A 19,137-nucleotide genomic window follows, 5' to 3' on the forward strand; every position below is an offset into this window, starting at 1 on the left:
GTTACTGGATGCCTGAGGTCATATACACTGGACCACAATCCTCAATAAAAAACCCTAGGCCCAGAGGACGGGACTCTCCTTTCCTCTCTAAGTCTCCCAGACACTGTCCACACCTGTACTCTCTCTAGCCCTTCAATAAACTCCGCTTTTACCTCCTGCTGGCTCACATTTTATTTCTATCCTGTGCAGCCGGGGATCCGGCCCACCAGCATCAGGAAGATGTGTTCATTTGAGGGGTGAGAAAAAGAAACGATGATGGGTCTAATCGTTTTGTTTTTGTTTTTTTTTAAGATTTTATTTATTCATGAGAGAAACGAGAGGAGAACGGCAGAGATATAGGCAGTGGGAGAAGCAGGCCTCATGCAGGAAGCCTGATGCAGGACTCAATCCTGGACCCCAGGATCACATCCTGAGCCAAAGGCAGACGCATTGTCAACCACTGAGCCACCCAAGCGTCCCGTTTGTTTTTTTAAGAGAGAGAGAATATGAACAGGAATGGAGAGGAGGGACAGAGGGAAGGCAAGAGAGAGCATCTAAAGCAAGATGCACGCTTCAGCACAGAGCCTGACGTGGGGCTCCATCTCACCACCCTGAGATCATGACCTGAGCAGAAATCACAGGTCAGATGCTTAACCGACTGAGCCACCCAGGCATTCCTGATGATAGTCTTAGTTTTAAAAACCTATGGGCATAAATACGCTGTGTTTTTTTGTTAATTCTTAAAGAGAGAAACTTGGGAGGGGGATAATTAGAATATTGTTGGAACTGAAGTATCAAGATTGATAGCATCATCAAGGATGAGCCATAAGTGTGAAGCCTATATAGAAGATCTAACTGAATGAATTCTAGAGATACCAATATTTGAGGATTAAAAAAAAAAAAGAGAGGCCATAAAAGTGACTAAGAATGGGAAGACAGAGAAGTAGGAGGAAACCCAAGAGAGAATTATATTAAAGAAGCCAATGGAGAAAGTTGCCAACAATAATAAACACACTACTCAAGAAAGAGGAGGTCTAAAATCAATCCACTGGGTTCAGTAAAGGAAAGCCAAGAAGGCCCCAGGGCATAACCAGTGTCAGAATAATGGAAAGGCAGGAGCCATTTAGGCAACACAGAGGTGACAAAAAGAAGGTAAGGGGAAAAAAATAAAAAATAAAAAAAATAAAAATAAAAAAAAAAAAAAGAAGGTAAGGGGAAAAAATGTAAGTGGAAACTTTTTCTAAGGCCTGTAAATGGAAAAGCATAGTAGCCACACATAGATAAAATTCCCACGGGTAGGGGATTCCCAGGTGGCTCAGCAGTTTAACACCTGCCTTTGACCCAGGGCGTGATCCTGGAGTCCTGGTATCGAGTCCCACATCGAGCTCCCTGTGTGGAGCCTGCTTCTCCCTCTGCCTCTCTCTCTCTCTCTCTCTCTCATGAATAAATAAATAAAATCTTTAAAAAAAAAAAAAAATTCCAGGCAGCCCTGGTGGCTCAGCAGTTTAGCGCCGCCTTCAGCCCAGGGTGTCATCCTGGAGACCCGGGATCGAGTCCCACATGGGGCTCCCAGCATGGAGCCTGTTTCTCCCTCAGCCTGTGTCTCTGCCTCTCTCTCTCTCTCTCTCTCTCTCTGGTGAATAAATAAATAAAACTTAAAAAAAAAAATTCCCATGGGTGTTTAATGAGAAAGGCCAAAGAAAAAGGTTTCAACATCCTACCAACATTCAAATGTTAACAGGGATACCTCCCAATACATTCAAATCTGGATGGACTACAAGACAAAACTAACCAATAAATTTAATGAAAAGAAAATATAGGATTGTTTTTCTTACATAATTTTGGGTTGGAGGCAGCCCTCCTAAGCTACCTCCAACAGGCAAAGCTCGACAGACTGTACTGCACCAAATATTTTAAACCCAGCACAACAGTAAAGCTTCGTACAAAGGAGACACTTTTTGCAACCTAACAGGTAAGTCTACAAAAAATGAACAAAAAACAAACCAAGGACAAGGAAATGTCCTTGAGAATAACAATAGGTACAGGTACAAGGATGACAACAGGGAGAGGTATAAGTGATGGACAATAATGCATGAGCAGACTTTTATGATAGGTCATTACTGAGAGGTAAGAGTAAAAGAGAATGGGAACAGGGGCTGCATATGAAAAATAAGAACTATACTTCTGAATTTGAATCCAAGTTTCCGTATGAATTCATGATAAAGCTTTAAAAAATCTAAGCTCTGGGGATGCCTGGGTGGCTCAGGAGTTGAGCATCTACCTTTGGCTCAGGGTGGGATCTCAGGGTCCTGGGATCGAGTCCCACCATTGGGCTCCCCACAGGGAACTTGCTACTCCCTCTACCTATGTCTCTGCTTCTGTGTGTCTCTCATGAACAAATAAATAAAATCTTAAAAAAAAAAATTCTGTGCACTGTCCACAGAAAGATCTAGGAACAATGACCAGCCCTGTAGAAACAAGCATCACAAGTGCCCAGAATATGGCTCCAGATAGGATTTACTACTTACGGGGACCAGGGAATACTCATAGAAATGGCTAAGTACAGGTCTCTGAAAGCACATGCCCTAGGCTCATGTCATACACGCCAAATCAAAAGGAAGCTATCAAATAATACTATGGTCTTCTTAAAAGGACTCATCCAAGCTTTGTGCAGTGGCAGTATCATAGGCCAATGAGGTTTATCTGAGGTGTGATTATTGCTAATTGAAAAGGATTCATCCAACTTAGAGAGGTTCCCACTGGCCACATATGAGACAATATGAGTATCAATGATGCTAATAAACCATTTTGTTGTTTTAAAAACCAATTAAAAACGGCATAAGATTCCGGCATAAGATTCAAGATTTATTCTTCCTTTTCTATACAAAATTATACTACCAAGTAATCAAATAGTAATTACAATTTGATCAAATGAGGTATCTCTCCATAGAAATAATCCAGTTAAAAAATGAAAAATGGACACATTGTCATACTGTCATTTTGGTCCAGGCATTTTAAAAAGGAAGACAGGGCAGCCCCGGTGGTGCAGTGGTTTAGCACTGCCTGCAGCCCGGGGTGTGATCCTGGAGACCTGGGATCAAGACCCATGTCTGGCTCCCTGCATGGAGCCTGCTTCTCCCTCTGCCTGTGTCTCTGTCTCTCATGAATAAATAAATAAAATCCTTAAAAAAAATAAAAATAAAAATAAATAAAAAGGAAGACAACCAGTCATTATGTATCTCCTGATAAACCACCATTCAGGAAGTGATCTCACCTTGCTCACAAACCTGAGCCTGTCCATGCCCCCAGACACAATTACCAATTTCAGAAACACAGAGAAATGTGGTTACGCACAGCACGGGACACACACCATCAGCAAAGACCCCACTGCAGGGAAATTTTAAAAGGCAGGACCTGGAAAAGCTTCAATAAACATACCACATGGGGAACGGAAGAGAGAACTAAACTCAAGAGTTTTAAAAAAACATATGACACATGCAAAAAACTGAAGGCAAAGTAGATATTAGATAATATTAAGTTATTAATATAACATTTATGATATTAACCAATTATTAGCTTTTAAAAATGTGGTGATGGTAACAGGCTGGTCTTTTATCCCCATTTTTTAGAGACATATACTGAAATGTTTACAGGCAAATGAGGAATGATACATGATTCTGTGATGGGCTTCAAAATCATATGGGATGGATAAAACTGCTCATAACCTACTAATTCCTGAGGCTAGGTGAGTACATGGAGAGTCAGGTACCAATCAGTCTACTCTGGTGTTACTATATGCCTAAATTTTTTCTCAAATAGTTAGAAAAATGCTTAAAAGGCACTCTAATGTCTCTAAAAATAATGCTTTTTTTTTTTTTTTTAATTTATTCATGAGAGACACACAGAGCGAGGCAGAGACACAGGCAGAGGGAGAAGCAGGCTCCATGCATCGGGATGCCCAATGTGGGATTCGATCCCGGGTCTCCAGGATCGTGCCCTGGGCCAAAGGCAGGCGCCAAACCGCTGCGCCACCCAGGGATCCCTCTAAAAATAATGCTTTACAATTTTTTATCAATCACATGAAAACACGCTATCATTGAGCCTCAGCAAAAATATGAGGTCTTAGAACAACAACATTCAAAGACCTAACTATGTATCATTGTATACTTTACTCTTAAGGAAATAAGCTACTTTAACTATAAATACACGTTGCCAAAACCAATGGTTGGTTAAGTCTAACTGCTACAAAGCCAAATACAAACTGATATTTATAGCCAAGCAGTGATCTTCCTTTGTGTCTGGGTGGCTGTGGCCTCCTGGTCCAGGGAATGTGCATTCCTGTCCAGTCTGTTTCTATAACACATAACTGGCTCAAAGGTGCAATTCTGTAAGTGATTATTTTTACACTGGCTTATTTTTGAACTTTTGAAATAACAAACAGATATCCATTTTATCCAGATACCATCTAATGACTTTTATCCAGATACCATCTAATGACTCCTCCTAAGTATCGAGGTGGTTTATTAAAATAACTTTGACCTTATTGTAAGAATAAATTACCATATTAATTTAAAACATTTAAGTCACCACAAACCAAGTCACCCAAATAAATAGAGAAAACATTTGTTTCCTCCAAGCTTCTATTAGTTCATCAATATGATACAGTATTATGTCAGTCAGACCTGGGTGTGAATGCCAACTCGCTCCCTGGCCTTGTAATGATGAACGAGTTGTTTCTTGCTCCTTTCTTTCTCTCTCTCTCTCTCTCATATTCATTCCTTCTGAGTCTCATCCCCCTCGTTGGTAAAGTATGGTAAAACCTACAACAGCTCTTCCTTTAAAACTGCTCACTGGGCTACAGGTTACCAAAAGAATAATCAATGTTCTTTAGAATTCTAAGGTCTGGGGAAATACTACCTACCCTACATCTAACACATCACACTCAACTATTTAGTTCCAGTAGGAGCTGTCCAACAAAGACCCACATGCAGGGCCATAAGAATGAGTGAATAAATACAGACTCAAGCCAGAAGAATGAGATCTTCTGGATGATTTTTCAAACTGGCATTAAAGAAAGGAAGTCCCAACTCCATGGGGAAGCTGTGCCATGAAGCATGGCAGATGTTCAAATCTCAAGGAGAACGGTGGTATGAGAAAATGAAGCCAAAATTGAGATAAATGAAAAAAGTAAGCAACAGCAAGAGAGGTTCTAACAGAACTCTAGCTCCTGACACCTGGTACACTCTTGCCCTTCCATAAATCTGGAGGAGCCGAATGTCCTTTGTTTTTGGTTTTTTTTTTTTTTTTAAGATTTTATTTATTCGAGAGGGGGGAGGGGGGGAGGGAGAGAGAGAGGGGGGGGGGCAGAGATACAGGCAGAGGGAGAAGCAGGCTCCACACAGGGACTCAATCCCGGGACTCCAGGATCACGCCCTGGGCGAAAGGCGGTGCTAAACTGCTGAGCCACACCCAGGGATCCCCCAAATGTCCTTTTGTATCCATACTTCATTCTAGCTCAACTCCTATCTCTTCCAACTAAGGGTACTTATTTCTCCTTTCGAAGAGTTGTATTTTCTAAGCTCACATCCAGTTGGACTCTGCCAGCTTCTGCCCCCTCCCCTCCCTGAATAGGGCACAGCCAAGGTCCTCAACTTTCCTTCCAGCTTCAACCACATCACTGGGAATACAGAGGTTAAAGGCTGTTCGCAGCAACTGCAGCAGTGGCAGTGGTAGCGCACAATCCCAGCCACCCATCCCCCCAGGGCAGGTGAACAGGGAAAGTCTGTTCCTACTGCCAGGAATGCAGGTGAGAGTCAATCACTTTACTACATCCTACATCCTGATTTTCTTAAGTATTGCTCAAATTAAGGTTTCTGGGTATAAAATTCTCAAAACCAGGTTCTGTTTTACTCAGTATCTAGCAGACCAGACCTTATCTCCTTATCTACCTTTTTTTGTACAATGAAACTAGGTTAAATTACTCTAATTTATCAATGCCTGGAATTTGCTTTCTTTTGTATTCACCTACACCTGTAGTCTCAACAACCTCCAAGTGAAGCTGACCGCTCCCTACCATCCCTGTTACTGTCAACAGGAGACTCACAGTAAAAAAAATCTCACAGCACAATAATGAGGGTTTTGAATCTCTGTGCCAATTCAGTTCAAGTGGACTTAAGCCATCTAATAACACATATAAAAATCCAGGAAGACTCAGATAAAGAGTCTCAAAGAAAATACTGCAATATATCTTTAAAAAAAAAAAAGACCTGAGGGGCACCAGGGTGGCATAGTCGGTGAAGTGTTTGCCTTCAGCTGGAATCATCATCTCAGGGTCCTGGGATCGAGTCCTACAACGGGCACCCTGCTCAGTGGGGAGTCTGCTTCTGCCCTCCACTTGTGTGCTCACTCGTGCTCTCTCAAATAAAAATAAAATTTTAAAAATTTTCAACGATTTGAAAGAAGGCATTATTTATAAAGCAACAGACACCTTCGAGGCAAGCAAGAAAAACTTAGAAAAGAAACAAAATGAGAAATAACAGACAGGGATTACTGTCATATTAGAAAGGACAAATGTTTCTTAGCATCTCTAGTAAATAAAACAAATCACGGTCCTAATGTTAAGGAGGTAAACGATTATACACTTGAACGGAGTGAAGACAATAAAGGGAGATCTGGTATTCGCAAACGGATGAGAATATAAAAAGGCCACAAATAAATAAAACTCTCCCATACTAACTAAATACACAGCCTGATAACACACCACACAGGCCAGGAAAACCATGGCACCAAACGCAGGCCACCAGAGCACGTGTGCGGTGACCGAGAAGCAGTGGGGTGGGCAAGGCAGGGGCAGGGGCAGGGCAAGGGCAGGGGCAGGGGCAGGGGCAGGGCAGGCCCAGTCATCTCTGCAGCACTCCCTTCAGGAGGGAGCAACCACAAGTCTGAGGGACAGGGGAGCACCACAGATAAGGAACCAGAAGAGGTGGCCAGGGAACGAGGGCAGTAAGTGTTCCCCAACACCAAGAGCTAAGGACTCCAGAAGTACATGGCACTGCCTGGAGTAACTGCTGGGAAATGAATCAAAATAAAGAATTATGCAACAGAAAAGCCAGACTAAAAAGACCAGCGTACTCACTGACCCCATGTAAATACGTAACTCAAACTAAAGCACCATGACTGGTTCTAAACTTTTAAAATTAGGTTATAAACCCTGATCATGTAAAAATAAAACTTACACCCCCCCCCCCCCAAAAAAAAAATCAGGAAAGGGAAGACAGGGAAGGAGGAGAACATGTGCATATTTGTTCCTGGGCCAGGTGACCAAGAAATGAATGCCTTCTCTCACAACCACCCAGAGGCCTTCATAATCTCTCCTATCCACTCTCCGGCTCTTTCAGGAATCTCTCTATGGTTCAATCAGGTTTCCAATAACACCTTTTAGCTTGTTGTGTTTTGTTTCAGTCGAATGCAATCTAGTTAAGATTTTTAACTGGCATGCATATGGTAACTCTGTGTTTCCACCTGCACATATGCATTCAACATTCAAAGTGACTGGAATGCTGTTTGTCAAATGTCAGTGATGGTTATTACTATGTGCGTGGTAGGGTTCTTTCAACTTTATTCTTTTTTTAAGATTTTATTTATTTATTCATGAGAAACACACAGAGAGGCAGAGACATAGGCAGAGGGAGAAGCAGGCTCCCATGGGGAGTCTGATGAGCCAAAGGCAGATGCTCAACCACTGAACCACCCAGGCATTCCTCAACTTTATTTTTACTTCTATTTTCTTAATTATAAAAAAGGCCATTCTTTCTAAAATAGCACAGGAAAATAAAATGTAAGCAGTTAATCACTCTACCTTCTCATCCTCCAAAAATAAACACTGTTAACAGTTTGCTATACACATTCTGGTTTTGAACACCCCTTATGTACAGAAAATGGAATCACTTTATACCATGTGGTCATGTAGGTATGGCATATACATTAGATACTTGGTTCCTATTTTTTTTTCCAGGTATAGATAATACTGCCATAGAGCATTCTTGTGCTGTCCTAGTACCTATGAGGAAGTATACCCCAAATCTAAACTCCTGTTAGTTGGGGCAGCCCAGGTGGCTCAGCAGTTTAGCACTGTCTTCAGCCCAGGGCCTGATCCTGGAAACCTGAGATCGAGTCCCACGTCAGGCTCTCTGCATGGAGCCTGCTTCTCCCTCCGCCTGTGTGTCTCTGCCTCTCTTTTTCTCTGTGTTTCTCGTGAATAAATAAAATCTTTTAAAAAATTAACTAAATTAAATAAATTCTATTAGTTGAACTATGATGGTCAAAGGAACATTCACCTCAATCATAAAAAGTTTATTTCAACTTATATCCCTAAAAACACTGTAGGTACCTATTTCCCCTACAGCACTGCTAACACTGGGTATTATCCTTTTCCCACTGAGCACTAATAATTTATATTTTTTACATGCATTACCTATTTATATTTTTTGCCCCCTTTTTTTTATATTAAGTGATTCAGCTTCTTACTGATTTGAGCCTTTTAAACATTATGGCTCTAGATAACTGCCATTTTGTTTTAAAATACTTTTTATCTGCTTTAGCTTTGCAAATTTTAGTGTTTTGCTAAGCAGAAGTTCAAGCAATGTAACTTAAAAAAAGTCAATATTCTTCATGGATCCTTCGTTCATCATGCTTAGAAATACCCCCTTCCCTCTGCTCCAGACTAAAAAATACTTGATTATTTTCTTCTAATGGTCTTTTTATCTTTTGTTTTATTTCAATTATTGGCTAATAGTTTGTCTACAGTCAGGTTCCAAATCTGTTAAAGGAGGATAACAGTGTCTACTTCATGTCTGAAGAATATACTCACACGTGTACAGTGTCTAACCTACTGCTCAGCACGTTGGAAACACTAATAACTATCATGATCCTTTTATAATATATGTAAACATAAAGATACGAATCCAGTTCCCATCTACCTATCTCAAATAGGACTAGTCAGGTGTTCTGGGGAATTTTATTAAATAATCCATCTTTTCCCCAGGATCTGGAAAGCCAATTATTAGTGGACCCTGGACGGGAAGGCGATCAAGCCCTAACTCACTACTTGGCTTCAGACTCGTCTGTAACAGTATTTCCTTATAAAGTTTTTCACTCCCCCTGAGTATCTACCCAGAAGCTGAAATAATCCAAACTGAGAGTCTTATTGTCATTTGTTATATGCATACATAAACTCCTAAGTTGGCTACAGAGCACCTAGAAAAGAGTCCAAATAAACTATTAAAAATTACACCCCTAAACTTCCCTAAATTCTCTATAATACTTGTTTTTTATGACTGGGAAAAGCATATTTTAGGCAAAGTGGGAAAAGGAAGAACTTAATGGTAGTGAATCTTTTCAAAAATATGCAGGAGATAAAAGCAGACAGTGTGAGCGCACACGTGTGCTTTAAAATCTCTACTAGCTTTTCTGGGCACCTGTAACGATCTAAGACAAGCATTCCACAAAGCCCAGATAAAATGTCTACGGAGAGTCGGACATGTAAACTATTTCCAATTGGGGAAAACAGCAGATCCCTAAAGAAAAAAAGGAATTCAACTATACTATAAAAATAAAAAGAAGTAAAAAGAAATGAATGAATGAATGAATGAATGAATGAATGAAAGAGAGAGAGAGGAAGGAAGGAAGGAAGGAAGGAAGGAAGGAAGGAAGGAAGGAAGGAAGGAAGGAAGGAGTACTAAGTCTCGAGGCAGGTGGCGCAGACCATCTGCAACAGAGCAGGTAGTTCTGAAGGCAACCAGGAAGGGGCTGGAACCAGAGTAAAGGAAGCGGTGTTTCCTCTGCTAACCAGTGTTTGGCTGAACTGCATTCCACTGCCTGTAAAAGGAAGAATGATGGGCAGCCCAGGTGGCTCAGCGATTTAGTGCCGCCTTCCACCCAGGGCCTGATCCTGGAGACCTGGAATCGAGTCCCACCCCACATCGGGCTCCCTGCATGGAGCCTGCTTCTCCCTCTGCCTGTGGCTCTGCGCCTCTTTCTCTCTCTCTCTCTCTCTCTCTGTGTGTAATGAATAAATAAATCTTAAAAAAAAAAAAAAAGGACGAATGAAACAATTTCACACAAAAAAATGAGATGCAGTAACACATCATCAGGTGAAGACTCAGTGAACACGTAACAGCCCCCACCTTGCCTCGCTCAACATTACAGAATGCTGTGGGATTCAGAGCCAAGGCCCAGATGGCTACAGCACCCAAACTTCATCACTTAAGTTGGAAGTCAACCTCTACGCACACATCTGAGACACCAGCACGCAAGAGAAGGCAACTCCCTTGCTGCATCCCTATCACTCCCTACGTGTTACTCCATTAACAATCTGAATGACCAGCATGGTCAAATTTAGTTTTCAGTCATCAATGAAACCTTTGCACAAAACCCACCCAGTGCTCAGAGGTACGCTGAAGCAGAATGTCCTCTCATGATCTTCCTTATAAATGAAGAACTCGGAAGCAGGTATTTTTTAAACCAATGGTTTATACAGATGCAGAATGCATCTCAGAGTTAAAATATGTCAGTGTGGATATGTGTTAAATTCTACTTAGTAAAGTCCTTCCTTAAAGCTGTTTTAAATTCACTACAGCTAAAAAAAAAAAAAAAAAAAAAATTCACTACAGTTCCAAACAATATTTTGCATTTTGATTTGGTAGGCAAAAAATATAACTTACTGTCAAATTATTAGTGAGGTAAGCTTTATTTTATACACAAATTACAAATAAATAACATGTTCTTGTCATTTATCTTTTTAAAAAAGATGCTCGTTTTTCTTAACTCATTTATTAAGTAAAATTTCCAGGGGCATCTGGGTGGCTCAGTGGTTGAGCACCTGCCTTTGGCTCAGGTCATGATCCTGGGGTCCTGGGATTGAGTCCTGCATGGGGCTCCCCACAGGGAGCCTGCTTCTCCCTCTGCCTGTGTCTCTGCCTCTGTGTGTCTCTCATGAATAAATAAAATATTTTTAAAAATAATAAAATTTTCAATTTTAAGTATTATATTCAAATAATCCATCTTAGTCCTCGTTTCTAACTTTCAGTTGATTTTCCTGGAATTTTAAAGGAGATCTGTCTTTGATAACGTATCATTTGGTTTTACTTTGTTTCCATTATTTCTCTATTGCTTTTTGTCTCATTTTCCTATATCAGCTAGAACATTATTAAAAATACAAATAGTAGCGATGTACACCTTTTTATTATTCCTGATTTTTAAATATCACATATTAATTACTGCTGATTTTCAACAACTATTATTTACACATTAAAGCAGTTTCATTCTTTTCCTATGGCTCTAAATTGCTTTTTTTGTTGTTGCTGTTTGGTTTTTAAAATGTAGAGAATGAAAGTTGAATTTTTTCAAACTATTTTTCATTCATTCATTCATTCATTCGTTTGTTTATTTATTTATTTATGATAGACACACACAGAAAGAGAGAGAGAGAGGCAGAGACACAGGCGGAGGGAAAGGCAGGCTCCATGCCGGGAGCCCGACACAGGACTCGATCCCAGGACTCCAGGATCACGCCCTGGGCCAAAGGCAGGTGCCAAACCACTGAGCCACCCAGGGATCCCCTCAAACTATTTTTCAAACATATTTTCAAACAAAATATGCCTTTTGAAATATAATATATAATATATATAATATATACATTATGTTATTACTGACCCACAATCACATGGGACTGTTTCTCCTTTAATGTACTAATGTACAGTACCAGCAGGAACAGTAATGCATCACCTTCGCATCCCTAAGTGGAATCCCACTGGTCATTTACTATTCTGCAGGCTTCAACTTGCTAAGATCTTACTGAGGATCTGGCATCTATACTGGGATTGGTCCAGAGTGCTTTTCTTTTTTAATAAATGTTTTTATTTGAGCGCAGTTGACACGCAATGTTACATTAGTTTCAGTGTACAACACAATGATCCGGCCTCTCTATACCTCATTCTATGCTCACCACAGTGTAGCCAGCACCTGTCACCCTAAAGGCCGCTACAGTATCACTGACTATCTTCCTTGCACTGTGCCTTTTACTTTTGAGGCTTATTCCTTCTGTATCTGGATGCCTGGACCCCCCATGCCCCACCCATTCTGCCCACCCCTCCTCCACCCTCTGGTCCAGAGTGTTTCCACGCTGTCAGATTTTGATACCATGGTTATAATAGGCTCAAATGAAACAGGAAGCTTTATAATCTTCATAATAGTTATAATTCATGTCACATGAATAAGTGACATGAATATCAGAATAAACAGATCAATACAACATGCTAGACAAAAACAGGCTCTTTGAGAATTTATAGAATTGTCCATTGGGGAAGAGAGGAATAAGTCTAAGACTTATATCACATTATACATTTATATATAAGCTATAATAATTTTTAAATTATTTTAAAGTTTTTAATAATTTTCAAACTAAAATAATTTAGTTTTGATTTTTTTATTCACTAGCGGGACTAAGCAAGACATGAAACTCAAAAGTCACACCAGTCAATTAACTGCTTTGTCTACACAGAAATGAATGATAGGAAAAAATTACTAGGGGCGCCTGGCTGACTCAGTGGAGCACTGCAACGCCTGATCTCAAGGTTGAGAGTTCAAGCCCCATGTTGGGGGTAGAGCTTACTCAAAAAAAAAAAAAAAAAAAGATTACTAACACATGATCGAGTTTTAACGTACTTCTGCCGCACGTGTTAGTGGATTCACGTAACAAACACCAAAAAAAGGCAACACACAAAGTAAAATCTAGGATGGGTGATACAAATCAAGATGCTGCATCACAAATGCATACTAAACACAATGCTGATTCCTGGTTCTACCACAATGTCCTCCCTTGCCGCAGGGAGAAACAGGCAGGGCCAAGATTTCTTCCCAAGAGGAGAATCATAGGTGTGACAGGGTGGAGACAGCAGTAACATATCACTATGTTAACATATTACTTATGTGTTTTTTTTTTTTTTACTTCTATGTATTAATTCATTATGGCACGCCTCCCCCATCATCTTAAACTCCTCTTCAAACCTTTCCCTCAGTGGTACTGATAGATGATGTTCTTCTAATTACCATTCATTTTATTTGTAGGTGCTTTTTTTTTTCTCATTATCATCACATCAACAAAAGGAGAGAACCCTGCTGCATGGCCAGAAATGGAGTGAGAGCAACACAACCTTTACCAGCAAGCACACAGTACAGTGATCTCCACATGAAGCCAAAGCGGCTTCTCAGAAAGCAGGATGTCCTGTGAAAACACAGGTAAACATGAGCAAGGGGCCCAGAGGAGCACAGGCCCAAACAAAACCAAAGACAGGAGTCTGACTGTGATCACACTTCCCACGACCACACATAAGACTGTTTCTATGCAAGAGAAATAAAAATGCAGGAGGTACAGATGGCTGTTCTGGAGAAGAGAGAAGCCCTCCGTACAACAGATTTATAACCAGTCAGCACGGATGCCGCCAAGCACCATGTGGACACAGCAACAGGCATTTGGTGTTGTGCAAGGTGGGAGGAGGTGAGAGGACAGGATTCAGTAGGAAAGTCAGGTTGCTGAGCAAGTCCTGGATGGTCTTGGAGACAGCGGACATTACATATCACTGGAAAACAGCCACTGCTGACAGTGAGGCTACTACACATCTTTTTAGTAAAGAGGATAATACTGGAAAGCAGCTCTGTAATCTCTAAAGCAGGCCCTTTCTTAGAAATGAAAGCCATCTTATATTTTCATTTCACAGAACAAGAAAAAAATGCCAGGCTAACTGCTCACACAGAAAAGCCGACAGGCTACCCTAAAGCCTCTGCTGCTGTGCTCAAAACACCACCCCTGAGGGGCGCCTGGGGGCTCCGTCACTTGAGCCACCGCCTCTTGATCTCTTGATTTCGGCTCAGATGACAGTCTCAGGGTCCTGACTCTTGATCTCTTGATCTCGGCTCAGGTCGCAGTCTTAGGGTCCTGGGATGGGTACCTCGATGCCCCCCACCCCACTCTGTGCAGAGTCTGCTTGTCCCTCTCCCCTTACCCCTCCACCCGGATGCACATGCTCTCTAATAAATATATAGAATCTTAACAAAAAATACAGTACTTGAGAAAACATTGCAAAATGGTTTTCTCTATATATAGCTTTTTAGTATTTTTGAAAAAAATGGGAGGGGCACTTTAAAAAGCAATATTAATATTTTTATAATCAGAAAATAAAGCTACTTTCATGGCAGGATGAGTACTGAGTCTACTTTCATCCTACTCGTTCTTTCTCTTCACAACCTCCCCCATTTCCTGAACCATGCAGGGTCAAGACTTACTCTCTGACCCCCCTTCCATGTACGACCAGTCCCTTCAACATAACTAAAGATCCTCTGGGGGCTCCATCAGGGAAGCACCTGCCTTCGGCTCTGGTCAAGATCTCTGGGTCCTGGGATCGAGTTGTTCGCGGGCGTCGGGCTCCCTGCTCAGCCAGGGGTCTGTTTCTCCTTCTCCCCCAGCCCCTCCTCCTGCTTCTGTGCTCTCTCCCAAATAAATAAATAAAATCTTTAAAAAAAAAAAAAAAAAAGAGGAGCCTCTAGTTACCCTTGCTAGATGTTCCTTCCTTCCAAAATATCTCCACCATCTCTCTTCTTTCAGCATAGCCTAGGTTTGTTTATTTATTTATTTATTTATTTAGGATTTTATTTATTTATTCATGAGAGACAGAGAGGCAGAGACACAGGCAGAGGGAGAAGCAGGTTCCATGTGGGGAGCCTGATGTGGGACTCCATCCCGGGACTCCAGGAACACGCCCTGGGCCGAAGGCAGGCACCAAACCACTAAGCCACCCAGGGATACCGATAGCCTAGGTTTAATCCTAAAATACGATAAAACTATCCCAACTGTTTTTCACCCATACTAAAGGCTGTCTTCTGTATTTACTGGAAAGATGGCTGAGGGTGTTATTTATTATACTCAAATAGTGTGTACCTTCCTTATGAGGGAAGGCATTAAAGAGAAATAATTTTCTGACCTCAGCAATGCATAGGCTTCTTCAGGATATGTGGCTTATGTTTTTATCTTATCTATTCCATGAACTCATCACTCATCCAATCTGCCTCTAAATTTTGGCTGCGAGAATACTGAACAGGCAGTTTATACCAGCAGTAAGTACACAGAATTGTTTGGTATGTATTTTTATTAAAAGATAATTCTAGTGAATATTTTATGCCTGTATCCATTTTCCCCTTTTGTTCTCTCTTCTAATAGTTGATGTCAATAGTTACCTAAAGGTATTCATTTATTCAAATTTTTACTTGAGTTATGTGCCAGACACTGGAGATAGATACAGCAATGAGCAAAACAATCTTTGCTCCCTTTGACAGTCTGCAGATCATTTATTCTGGTTGGAAAAGACAAACAAATATAAGGTATACCAGGAAGTGATGCTTTCTGTGAAGAAAAATAAAACTGTGGAGAAGAAAACAGGATGAGGCATAGTAGTGGGCATAGTTTATAAAACCTTCAAGTGGGAGCACTTGTACACATCTGGGCATTTTAAGAATCCCCATAAGCCACCACAAAGCCCTTTTTGAATGAGAAAGAGAAAAAATGATAGTCCAACTCATCAAACCAAAAAATATTTAAACAGCACTTTATCTCCAATCTCTCCCACTCAAACACGTTTCTGGTGATGGTGAAGGTTGCACAATGTGAATGGATGTAATGCCACTAAATCGTACCCTTCAAAATGCCTCAGCCCTCGCCTCTCCCCTGGTAGATCGCCAACTCCCTTAGACAGAGCCTCCCTCTGGAATCTAGCTCCATCGTACTCCCCGCCTGCCCTGTGGCTCCCCTAACCACCAAGGCTGGACACACCCCGCACCTCCCCTCCAGACTTCCATCCCTCAGGCTTCAGTGACTCTCTCCTTCATCCCGCCACTGCTCATTGCATTAATGGCTCTTTTTTTTTTTAATTTTAATCCAATTTACCAACATATACTACATCATTAGTTTCAGATATAACGTTCAATAATTCATCAGTTCCATGTAACACCCAGTGCTCATCCCATCATGTGCCCTTCTTAATGCCCATCACCCAGTTACCCTGTCCCCCAACCCACTCCCCTCCAACAACCCTCTCTCAGTGTGTTTCCGAAATGGAAGTAAGGGTCTCTCATGGTTGGTCTCTGTCTCTGATGACTTCCCATTCAGTCTTCATTCCATTCCCCTATGAACCTCTGCACTGTTTCTTATATTCCTCCTATCAGTGAAACCATATGACAATGGTCTTTCTCTGATCAACATATTTCACACAACATAATAGCCTCTAGTTCCATGCACGTCAATATAAATGGTAGGTATTCATCTTTCCTGATAGCTGATATTCCAGTGTATATCTACACCACATCTTCTTTATCCATTCATCTGTTGAAGGACATATCAGCTCCTCCCACAATGTGGCTACTGTGGACACTGCTGCTGTGAACACTGGGGTGCAGGTGCACCTTCAGATCACTACATCTGTATCTTTGGGCTCTTTAATGGCTTGTTTCCCTCCATCTCCCCTCCAACATCTCGTCATCTGTCCTCTTCCTCTGGGCATTTGCACACAACAAAGGCTTCAAGTTCTACCTTCTGTAGAGGATTACTTCCAAATTTACCTTTCTCAAGCTTCTAGCTTCAGAAAATCTTTTTTTTTTTAATTTTTTTTTATTTATTTATTTATGATAGTCACAGAGAGAGAGAGAGAGGCAGAGACACAGGCAGAGGGAGAAGCAGGCTCCATGCACCCACCGGGAGCCCGATGTGGGACTCGATCCCGGGTCTCCAGGATCACGCCCCGGGCCAAAGGCAGGCGCCAAACCGCTGCGCCACCCAGGGATCCCCTAGCTTCAGAAAATCTTACCAGAGCTCAACCTGAACCCACGCTCTGTCCTAAACCATTCTTCCATTTGACTTTATGTCAGTCCCCTCCCCTGTCGCCCAGCCTTGCAGCAGGCTCCTGATGGCTAACCTCTCTCCAACCTGCTTCCACTGTCCTTCCAAGCAATCCAACCTGCAAACTGCCACCAGACTATTCTTCCTCAGACATAATTCTCGTCCTCTGTGATTCAACTTCAAAATAAAGTTTTCCATCATTTTATCTCTTCCTATACATCCTCTGCATCCCTGAACACCCTTACAGAGGTGCTCATACTGACAACTGCCGACTTCCTCCTAAACCATATCTGGCCCCCTCTCCTCATGCCAAACCAGGAATATAAGTTACCTTTCTCATTTGTGCTCCCTGCCACTTTGTATTACTGAGTTTGCCACATTCTGGCCATATTAATTAATTTAGGTTTATTTTAATAATTCAATTATATTGTAAAATGCTCAAGGAGAGCCATTAATTTAGGGGAGAGGATATGCAAAAACTCACCTGATAGCTATAACACACAAACCCGTCGGTATAAACCCTACACTTATCAGAACCATGCTAAGCACAGATTCCGTATAGCATTTGTTGATTTACAGAAAATGTATATTAAGTTCCTACCATTATTACAGTTTGCCAAAATCACACTGAAATCTAGGCAATTCAAATGGATGCACAATCACACTTGACTATAATTATGCATAGTGTGGGGTTTGAGAGCAGTAATCAGCAACAACCAGATCAGCTTATTCTGGGTTCAAACTAGCTTTAACTCTTTTCACAATATGACTCTGCTTTAACAGGTGTGCTTTCTAGCTCCTTTACTCTTAATCCTGGCAAAACAGACTACAGATTTAGACTCCTAGCTGACGTCCAGAGCAATGTTCCCGACACAAGCACTCACGCTGTCTACTCTAGATGCAGCACCAGGCTATAAGCAATGCTGGCCTCCTGTCCCCAGCTCACGAGACACCCCCTAATACAGCATTCTTCCCTACCACATCCTGAGGAGCATGCTTCTGTTTTCTGACTTCAGCTGCAATCACAACCACCTGATTATCCATACTCTTACACGCTGCCTTACATACCTCTTTAAACCACATGGATCACATACACATACTATCTATGTAAATATACAGCATAAGAGTAAAAAAGACAAACACTTGAAAGAAACCGAAAAAAATATTTTTAAAATGAGACCCTTAAACTGAATTTTTTCCTCAAATATGCAAAAAGTCCACCCAAAGAGATGTACAGATTCAACAAAAGCCTTATAAAAATCTTGAAAACAAACAAAAAAGCCCATCCTAATATTCATATAGAATGTCAAGGGACTCCAAAATAGCCAAAACAGTCTTGAAAAGAAACCAAGATGCAAGACTCAGATTTTCTGATTTCAAAGCCTCCTACAAAGCTACAACAATCAAAACAGTATAGTGGCATAAAAAGATCTATAGATCAGTGGATCAGAATAAAAGCCCAGAAATAAGCTCTCATGTATATGGTCACATGATTTTCATCACAGAAACCGAGATCACTCAAAACCAGGAAAGGACCACGTCTTCAACAAAAGGTGCTGGGGAAGCTGGTTGTCCACATGCCAAAGAAGGGAGCGGACTCCTACACCATATTATAAAGTCACTCACAATGAGTCAAAGACCTAAACATAAGAGCTACATCTATAAAATTCTTCAAAGAAAACAAAGGGGAAAGTCTTCAAGACATTAGATTTGGTAATGATTTTTTTTTTAAAATATATGATACCGAAAGCACAGGCAGCATAGGGGAAAAAGGTAAGTTTGACTTCATCAAAATGAAAAAACCCTATGCATCAAAGGCTACCCATTGAATGGGAGAGATCTTCAAATCACCCAACACAAGAAGAACACCCAAACATGAAGTCTACACACGCTCACACGCAAACACCCAAGTCAAAAATGGGCCGTGGACCCGAACAGGAACTTCTCCAAAGACATACAGCCAGTGAGCACTTGACAAGATGCTCAACATCACACACCATTAGGGAAAAGCAAATCCAAATTACAGGAAGATACCACTTCACACCGATTAGGATGGCTATTATCTTTTTAAAAATAAAAACAAAACAAATATTGACAAGGATATAGGGAAATTAGAAGCCCTTGTACAGTGCTGATGGGAATGTTAAATGGTGCAGCCATTGTAAAGACAGTACAGAAGGGGCTCAGTGGTTGGAGTGTTTGCCTTTGGCTCAGGG

General features: G+C 41.2%; 1 protein-coding gene and 1 pseudogene across 1 annotated transcript in view; one reads left to right on the plus strand and one right to left on the minus strand.

Annotated features, from left to right (window-relative positions):
* The window catches only part of UBE2G1 (ubiquitin conjugating enzyme E2 G1), a 100,995-nt gene that overhangs the window by 35,057 nt on the left and 46,801 nt on the right, over nucleotides 1-19,137 (minus strand). The gene's annotated exons all lie outside the window — the stretch shown is intronic.
* LOC119872092 lies at nucleotides 2,642-2,811 on the plus strand (annotated as a pseudogene).

This window comes from Canis lupus, chromosome 5 (genome assembly GCF_011100685.1).
Source record: "Canis lupus familiaris isolate Mischka breed German Shepherd chromosome 5, alternate assembly UU_Cfam_GSD_1.0, whole genome shotgun sequence".
NCBI lineage: Eukaryota > Metazoa > Chordata > Mammalia > Carnivora > Canidae > Canis > Canis lupus.